The 9075-nt window shown below is 42.0% G+C and overlaps 1 pseudogene; it reads left to right on the plus strand.

Moving 5' to 3' along the window:
- The first annotated feature begins 1000 nt into the window (after nucleotides 1-1000).
- LOC115686438 (uncharacterized) lies at nucleotides 1001-3130 on the plus strand (annotated as a pseudogene).
- The last annotated feature ends 5945 nt before the right edge of the window (nucleotides 3131-9075 follow it).

Below are 9075 nucleotides of genomic sequence, written 5' to 3' on the forward strand. Positions count from 1 at the left end.
GGATACATTGAAATTGAGTCTTGCTCTCATTTAAGTTCTCTGCATCTCTCTGCATTCTTCTGTCTAAAACTTTCTTCCTTTTCTTGTTATCTGCTCCCTTTTTATGAATCTAGAATTTTCTCAATACCGCTGTCTTGCATCACTGTTAGTGGTGAGGTCGCAGTCAGTTGAGCAGCAAGGGTCGGCGGCTCTTCCCAACCAATCGTGAGGCCATCAACTCTCTCTCTCTCTCTCTCTCTCCCCGTGATCGTGGGATCACCCATCCCCTCCCTCCCTCCTTTTCCAGTTTTGTCTTCGGACTTTCTTTCGTCACAACCTGTCATATTATTTTCTACTAATCGACATGCAACATTTGTTTCGACTATTCATTGAAGAATTTGATTGCACCAATCGGGAGACAAACCAGACAGGCCAATAGCTGTGTACGACGTATAGAGGGTGGATGCTACATATGTCCCTATCTCGTTCGATGCATGTGACCAACCAAAGATGTTCATTTTGATCTTCGTTGCCCGTCTTACCAAGAGTATAATAATAGGGTCAGCTGCCTTGATCTGGACCCAATCATCATGAGATAATCTGGTACAGAAATGGAAATGGAATTTGAAATCCACGGTGTTTGTCTTCTTTAATGACCAGGACTTGAATCGGTTGTGAGTTGTAGATAAACTCTTGACCACCACCAGCTCGTTGACTGCCCAAAAATAAAACCAACCAAACTTAGCCCTGAATTCGTGCCTGCACGTCAACTACAAAGAATGCAATGCAATGCAACACACACTCTCTCTCTCTCTCTCTCTCTCTCCTCCCTTACAACTTCCAAACCAAAACCAAAACCAAAACAATCCCAAAAAAACTTGTACATTGCATCTCAGAGAGGGGAAAAGAAACTTTCCTCTCTCCTCCTCCTCCTCTTCTTCTTCTCTCGTTGGAGGGTAAAAAATAAAGAAAAAAAGAAGAAATCCTTCGAGTGAAAAGTTTATAGATAAATAGATAGTAAATGTACGAGACGACGAAGTCGTCTTGGTCGTCTCTGTCGATGAGGAAGCTGTGCCCCAACTTCGACAGGGAGGACGGGCTCGACACCGTCCTGGAGGTGCCCATCCCAGAGGAGATGTTCACCAGCATGGGTAGCAATGCCGTGCTGAGGTGGCAGAACCTCCGCTCTCTGATGAAGGCCCAGTCCTCGTCCTCCTCCACCGTCATTTATTACAACAAGTCCTCCTCCTCCTCCTCCTCCTCCTCTGGTTTGTACGCTTCGTCTTCTTCGTTGTCAAAATCACCGCCGCCGCAGCATCTGTCGTCCGGGTCGAGGAATGAGTTCATGGCCCTGCTCAAGCTCGTCGGGTCACCTCTCATTCCTTTCCAGGTCCAGTCGGATCAGGCTCTGACCTGACCCCTCAAGGGTTGCTCCATTGTAAGCCTGCTCCTAACCTCCTATCATAACTAACTTTCCCGCCAAAAACAAGAAGAAGAAAGAATTCTTAGTTCTCTCTCAGATGATAAATTCGTTGTTGTGTTTGGAAAGCAATATTTTGCTCTTCGTTCGACTTCGGTCGCTGCAAAACTTTGTGCGCCAAAAGAAGATCTTGTGTTGACTGGTTTAAGGAAATCATGTTCGATTTGTTTGCAAATTGTCATGTTCTTTTCTTTCGTTTTTGCCCCTTGAGAAGAAGTTTTTTCATGATAAAAGAGTATTCGTGGCTTACAAATGTAATTGTTTGATGTTTTCTCATCTGTACTTTCCCACTGTTTTGAGATTGAAATTAAAGTTAGTCTCTCTGTCACATGATGATAAACAGGAAGCCTCGACCGCGCAGTACATAGTTCAGCAATACGTGGCGGCCACAGGAGGGCAAGGGGCGCTGAATGCTGTGTACAGCATGTACGCGGTGGGGCAGGTGAAGATGGCAGCATCTGAGATGCGGCAGGGCGATGGCAGCGTACATGCCACTGGGAGCAGCGAGGTCGGCAGGTTCGTGCTGTGGCAGAAGAACCCCGATCTCTGGTACCTCGAGCTGGTGGTCTCGGGACTCAAGGTGAGTGCGGGGAGCGATGGCAAAGTCGCTTGGAACCAGTCTTCCTCTCAGCCTTGCCATGCCAATCGCGGTCCTCTGAGACCCCTTCGCCGCTTCTTTCAGGTATCCTTTGTTGGAATTCGATCGCTCAGATTACTCTCAAGTTTTCGGCTTAAGAAATCGGTATGCTCGGTGAATGTGTGTCGGGCTTAGGTAGTCTCACGGTTCGAAATGTTGGTAAGAATAACTAGATTTGTGAGATATGAGCGTTCTCATAGAAATAAAGCAGGAAGAAGTCATTTTCGAAACCAGGAATGATTGAAGATCCTTTCTGCAGGACCAGAAAGGATCAGATTTTCCAGGGAAAGAACTTCAAATCAAATGTCGGAAAATCGAAAATACTCAACAATTGTCATCGTCAATGACGAATTTATTGGAGTTGGGGGATTACATTCACTAAATTTCATTATGTATGATTAGGGCTTGGACCCAAGATCGACGGCCAAATTTATTCCTGGATGCGTTATGCATCGGAGAGAATACAATCAACGGCGAAGACTGCTTTGTGCTAAAGATTGAGGCAAACCAAAATATCCTCAAAGCGCAGAGCTCGCCAAACACCGAGCTTTCCCACCACAAGGTGTGGGGCTACTTCAGCCAGAGGACAGGACTCTTGGTCCACTTCGAGGACACGTAGTTAGTGAGGATGAAGTCGATAAGAGGGAACGACAGTGTTTTTTGGGAGACCACCATGGAGTGGACGATCGAGGATTACAGATACATCGACGGGATTGACATTGCTCATGGCGGGAAGACTTCGGTGACCATGTTTAGGTACGGAGCTGCTCAAATTCACAAGCGGAAGATCGAGGAGACTTGGAGGATCGAGGAGGTGGACTTCAACATATGTGGGTTGTCCATGGATTGCTTCCTGCCACCTGCGGATTTGAAGAAGGAACAAGAAGGTGGAGATCAAGGAATGTCACGAGTCAGCTACGACTTATTGAATTGAATCACATAGCAAATACGTCGACAAAGAACAAAAGAAAGGCAGTGTAAATACAGGAAAGAGATTATGAATCAACAGAATCAGCGAAGCTTTGTTTTTTCCAGTGCATGTCGAATATCCATGAACCAAGTTGAGGCTAGTCGCTGTGTTAATGTGATAGTCTGCAGCTGGATATTAGGGTTTACTGTAGTTATTGACAAATCGGAAACTTCAAGAAAATTCTTACATACGAAGCAACTTTTTACAGGTTGTGGAATTTCGCAAAAATTAATTTTGCCATCTCCACGCTGCTTGTCCTCGTTCGCCCTCTGAAAACTGCGCGTCATTTCGAATGCCATGTTGTTAATTTTAAATACAGAAACACGAGATTTCGATTGATGAGGGAAGAGCGTTTCTGCAGATATATCACACTGAAAGAGCTTCAAAACATTCCAAGAACAGAAAGGAAATGAGTTCCCTTGAAATAAAGTTACAAGTTTGACACAGCTAAAATCACTAAACTACATAGTGCACAAAATCGCTGGAGCAGGATTAAATTAGTGCCGCAGCTGTTGCTCTAAAAGGAAGAACAAAAAGGGTCGGCCAATGAAATCTGATAAAGGCCGTGTACTCTTCGACCATTCAATCAAAACACGTATTTACATCCAACTCATCAAACCCAACTACCCTTCGGCCGTTTGGATCTCGCCCATCATGATCCGGTTGCTGACGACATCAAATCCTAAAACTGAAGGGCTGACCTTCTTCCCTTTCTTCCCCGTCTTCTTGCTGCCTCCTTTTGAAGGCCCATCGGGACCTCTTAAAGAATCAAGCTCCCCTACATCATCGGAATTCACATTGCCGGCACCAACGGAAGGGGCCTTCCAATCGTTCCGACTTTGAAAGGCAATTTCAAGTACGTCTGCAGGTAACAATTCCTTGTAGTTCAGGACCTTGTCAATGAACTCATGATCGGGCTCAAAGGATCCAAGATTCTCAATCAAAAGCATCTCAGCCTCCGATCGTGACTGCTTCAAGCAATACTCCAGGAAACTTGTATCTACAGAGAAATAAATACCACCCGCCTGGGTGGCGCTGCTGGAGCGCGCACTCTTCCTCTCGCAAAAGGTTGAGTGTTCGAATCCCGGGTGCCGCAGGGTGACTTAACCGGTGCACGTGTGTGGTGGCTAGCACGTGTCGCCCCTAGGGTTTACCTCCCGGCTGTCGGCCGTGCGGGGGTTCCCTGGGTCATCAAAAAAAAAAAAAAGATGACAGCAATAAACTCAGACGGAAGTAGATCTCTGCAAATATGAAGTGAACAATATTTTCGTACAATAACAAGATCAAATGCACTGAGGTCCTTTTATTATGAAATTTCATGCTCTTTGCTAAGCCACTACTGGTAAAGAAAATCTTGCATAGGCTGGAAATTGAACAGTCATTGCAAAGGTTCATTCACTCTCTTGCTGTGAATCTTTTGTTTCGTTTACTACCACTAATCACGTTATGAATGGTCCACAGTACCACCAAATTAAACTTTAAGGGAATACTGTAAAAAGTGCGGGGAAGTACCTTTAGTCCCAAGAAGCCTCACACACTCACTTTCACACCAATCTTTTAAGTCCGTGGCCTCTGCAAGAGGTATTCAAAAATTGAATATCAGTTGAGTCATTTTACTGACTGATAATAAAGAGCCTCTCAAAAAATTTCTTGCCTGAATGTTTATTCATGGCTTCTCTTTTTCCCTTTAAAGATGTATGCCCAGAAGCAGGTGAGGACGAAAGAGTATGTTCAACAGGTTGGACATTAACAGATTTTTGCCGACTAAATGACCCACTTGGAGTTCCTTTGATAGGAGTGTTCTTTGCTCCCCAGCTTGTCTGACTTGCAAGTTTAGGGAATTCGGCTCTGCCCAGATCGAACATGAAATAAGCATCAGTATCAGCAAGGCAAAAAATGGTAATAATATCTTCCTATAAGAAACCAATACAACAAAAGGAACAGGGTAATCAACATGAGGAAAGGACAAGTGACTACATTGTCGAGATATAAAAGTAGAAGTTAAAAACCAATCTGTATTTCATTTCTGTCTCCATGTTCGCCACAGGTCGCCAAAACAAATATGGCATCCAAACATTATATACAATTGTGAATTCCTTTGAGAAACTAATCCACAAATCTGCGTCAGCATCCAGATTTACCATGTCTTATTCCCACAAATACTAATTTTTTCCATAACGAGGTCTTCCTTAACCAATCAATATGAGAAGTTCATAAGGTACTCAAGAGCATGTCTCTTGCTCTGAAGACAACTCCCTATATATATAGACCTGAACAAAGAAAAGTACATTGTTCACAGTGAACTCGACTCCTCTTCCGAATGGGTTTTTCCCCAAGCAATTGCTGTTTACTAGTGCTTGTCCCACAAGGTTTTGTTCAATCAAGGTAACTCTCACATCTCTAGTATATAAATTAACAGGAGGTTCAAATCAAGTCTGGATACAGTTTTGATTCACTCAGAAGAGAGAGAGAGAGAGAGAGAGTGGCGCATTAATAATGACTCCTATTTGTCAGCAAATGAATGCAGAACACACTACTATATTATATTACACATCCTCCAGAATACATAGAACTGAAAATAATAAAACCAATTATACTGGAGCTAAACATTACCCTGATTGCTCTAGTTAGATGTATGTGCGGAGGTGCAGCAAAGGATTGCAAGTATCACAAAAGATGGCATTAAATAGAAAGCAGAAGACAAGCACATATTAATTCAAGAACTGATAAACACACGAGAAAGTGACATACTGCTTGGTATCTTGCTTTGATTGGTCAATCGGGCCCCAAAATAGATCATCATCTTCTTTTGCTTTTCCTCCTTTTGTTTTTCTTTTCTTTTTTTTTCCCTCCCCTTCTTCCTCCTCCAACCGGTCGTCGGGCCTCGACAACCAGCCATAGGGGAGGGCCGACGAGGTCGACATCACCAGCTCTCGCCTCTAGCCGATTGTCGAGGATCGGCAACTGGCTGGAGGAGGAAGAAGGGGAGAAAAAAAAATAAAAAGAAAAATATGAACCATTTGTCTTGGCACAACAAGCAATTCAAGTATGTTATGCATCATATCCTAGTTTGAAACGTGACAAAGCTGATTGGTGGGCTGTATGTAAAATCAAAGCACGGAGAAAAATCGAGGAACACTGGAAGGATAGAGCCTATCAACAAGAGGAAGTTTGTAACATGGTCGAAACTGAGGAATGTAACATTCCAACTTTACGAGATCCATGTGGAGCAATGATAGATGTGGATCCAACTGAAATTTGCGAATTAAATGTACAAGACGGTTAAGAATCTGATTTTGAGATAGATGATGAAGATGATGCTCACGAAGAAGATCAAGATCAAGATCAAGATCAAGACGAGGACGAAGATACAGATCAAGACGAAGACGAACATGTGTTGACACCTAATTTTTAGCTCATTTTTGTCATATTTTCAAAAATTTCAAAATTAGGTCTAGGGATCTTGGCCAAGCCTAGAAACCTATTTTGAAACCAAAAAATAATTTTTTAGCATTTTTCTGTATTTTTTCTGAATTTCTTTTAGTCAAGATAAGCAAGAAAATCAAGAAAAATAGTAAATGAAATCAGAAAATTCCATAAAAATAGTCAATAATTTTATTTTAAATCCAATTTCATAAGTACGCTGTCAATTTTAGAAAATTTCAATCGGGTATATGTTTTTCCCAAAATTGGGCAAAATTAAACCCGAATTGAACCAAAAATGAAAATAAAATTTTTCTAGACATTTTTAGCTCATAGTGTCTTCACAACAGTTGATTCTAGGACCTTTAATTGCATCATGATCAGTCCAATTTCACAATTTGGTGCAAAAATAAAAAATCCCCAAAAATTGATTAAGATTCAAGCATTATCCCATTTTTGGGAGGTTACCACTGCCACATTCCAATTAGGCGAGCATGAGATGGTACCTACATTGGAAGAGTACAAGGCAACCATTGGGGTTGATTTCGAATAAAAAATCGTTGAACCCCCAATTGGATTGAAACCCACAAGTGTCATAGCCGAATTTTTTTAATTTAAAGACTCCTCAAGTGGAAAAATTGATCAAGTCGAACACCGGGAATTTTCCTTTATCCTATTTGGTGGCTAATTACTCCAAATTGCCAAAGGAAACTGGGAATACTTCCGTGAGAGTCTTCATCCTTGCTTTCTTCGGGTTTGTCTTATTCCCTACATCAAGGACCGGATTGAATCCTCTTGTTGCGGTGATTGCTAGACAAGCTTGCCTAAAGTGGAATTTCTCCAACATGCTTTTAGCAGAAACCATCATTTCCTTGAACAAATATCAACGTCACCAAAAGGGTGTACTTCAAGCCTCCGCTGAATTACTTTCTGTATGGTTCATTTCCCATATCCGACCTTGGGAACGTCATATGCGCATCAAGGAGATTGACTCATCTACCAACCCTATTGAGAAGTATTTGAAGCTCCAAGACAAATTGCCAAAATATTCTTTTCATGAGTGGGCAAACTTCATTAGGGCATTGACTCCTAACCAATTCCAATGGAGAATTCAATGGCCAAAGATAATGACAGCTCAAATTACTTGTCAAGAAGGCAATTTAGTACCGTTGCTTGGATTGAATGGTGGAGCTGCTTATTGCCCATTAAGAGTGGTACGACAATTCGGAATGATTCAACAAGTTCCACCTAGTTGGCATCCCGAGGAGTTCACATTTGACATACCACAAAAATCCCAATCGGAAAAAGAAAATAAGGAATTGCAAATAAAGGTCAAGAAGATCATGCATTCCTTGAAGAAATCGACTAAGCAAATAGTGCAATGGCCTGAGGATCTACAAGGAGAGATGAAGCTTTTCTTGGCGTCCAAAGAATACGTAGAATGGTTGAAGGCCAAAAGACCGATCGACGTCGAACCATATGTACCTTTAAGTATTATTACTCATGTTGATGAGCCGTACATTCTAGAGTACATTGTGCCGAGCACGCCAGGTGTTGAGCCATACGTTCCCGAAGAGGTTACAATTAACGTGGAAGAATGGGAGATACGAGTCAAGGCATATAAAGAGGCTGAAGCTACCTTAGCTAGCAAGAGGCCTAGACTTGTTTAAGCTAGTATTTCCCCCATTTTGATGTAAAGCATTGTAATATGAATCTTCAAAAACAATTGCTTGATGCATGATTGATTGATGAATGTTTTAGAGCACATTTCGCATAAAAGAAACAATCACCATGGATTATGATTCTTTGAATGGTATGATTTCTTGGAAAAGACATCGATGAGAAGATTTATGCAAGGCTAAGGCTTGTATAAAAATTCTTATCCTTGTTAATCATAAGAAAGCATACAATTGAAAGAATATAGGTCTTTATATCTATTTCATCAATTCTAATATCTCGATGATTTTCATGAAAACAGGTTGTTTAGCAATGGAAGGTAGAAGACCTCGAACTTGTTTGCAAATAAAAATGGCTGAGGAAGAGACTCGTACTCGGCTGGCTGAAGTAGAAAACCAGTTGACACAAATGGCTGCCATGATGGCAGAAATGAAGACTTTCATTATAGCTGCAAAAGGATCTTATCCTACAGTTGCAAATTCGGGGGCTGCAAATACCGCTGAGGTACCTGTTGAAGAGACCATGAGAAATAAAGAGCCAATTCAGGAGAATCCTCCAAAATCTGCACTGGAAATAGTGAATCTAGAAGAAGACGTTCGGGTTACAAAGACATCCAAGGATGAAGAGGAGGCCAAACGATTGGCCAAAATTGAAGAATGCTTAGCAAGCCAAGGTTATGAGCTTCAGAGATTCGACAAGTTCTCACCATACGCGAAGGTGGTTGTGCCAGAGAACTACAAAGAACCAAAGTTCGTGAGCAAGTACGATGGAACCGGCTGTCCTAAAAGCCATTTGAAATACTATCTCCGCAAAATGGCGAGATATTCAGACAATATGCCACTCCTTATCAGTACATTTCAAGATAGCTTGAAGAGAGCAACTTTGGCATGGTATACCGCTCTTGATATA

The sequence above is a fragment of the Syzygium oleosum genome, unplaced genomic scaffold, assembly GCF_021117445.2.
Source record: "Syzygium oleosum isolate NSW1041296 unplaced genomic scaffold, Sole_v2.1 Sole_v2.45, whole genome shotgun sequence".
In the NCBI taxonomy this organism is placed as follows: domain Eukaryota; kingdom Viridiplantae; phylum Streptophyta; class Magnoliopsida; order Myrtales; family Myrtaceae; genus Syzygium; species Syzygium oleosum.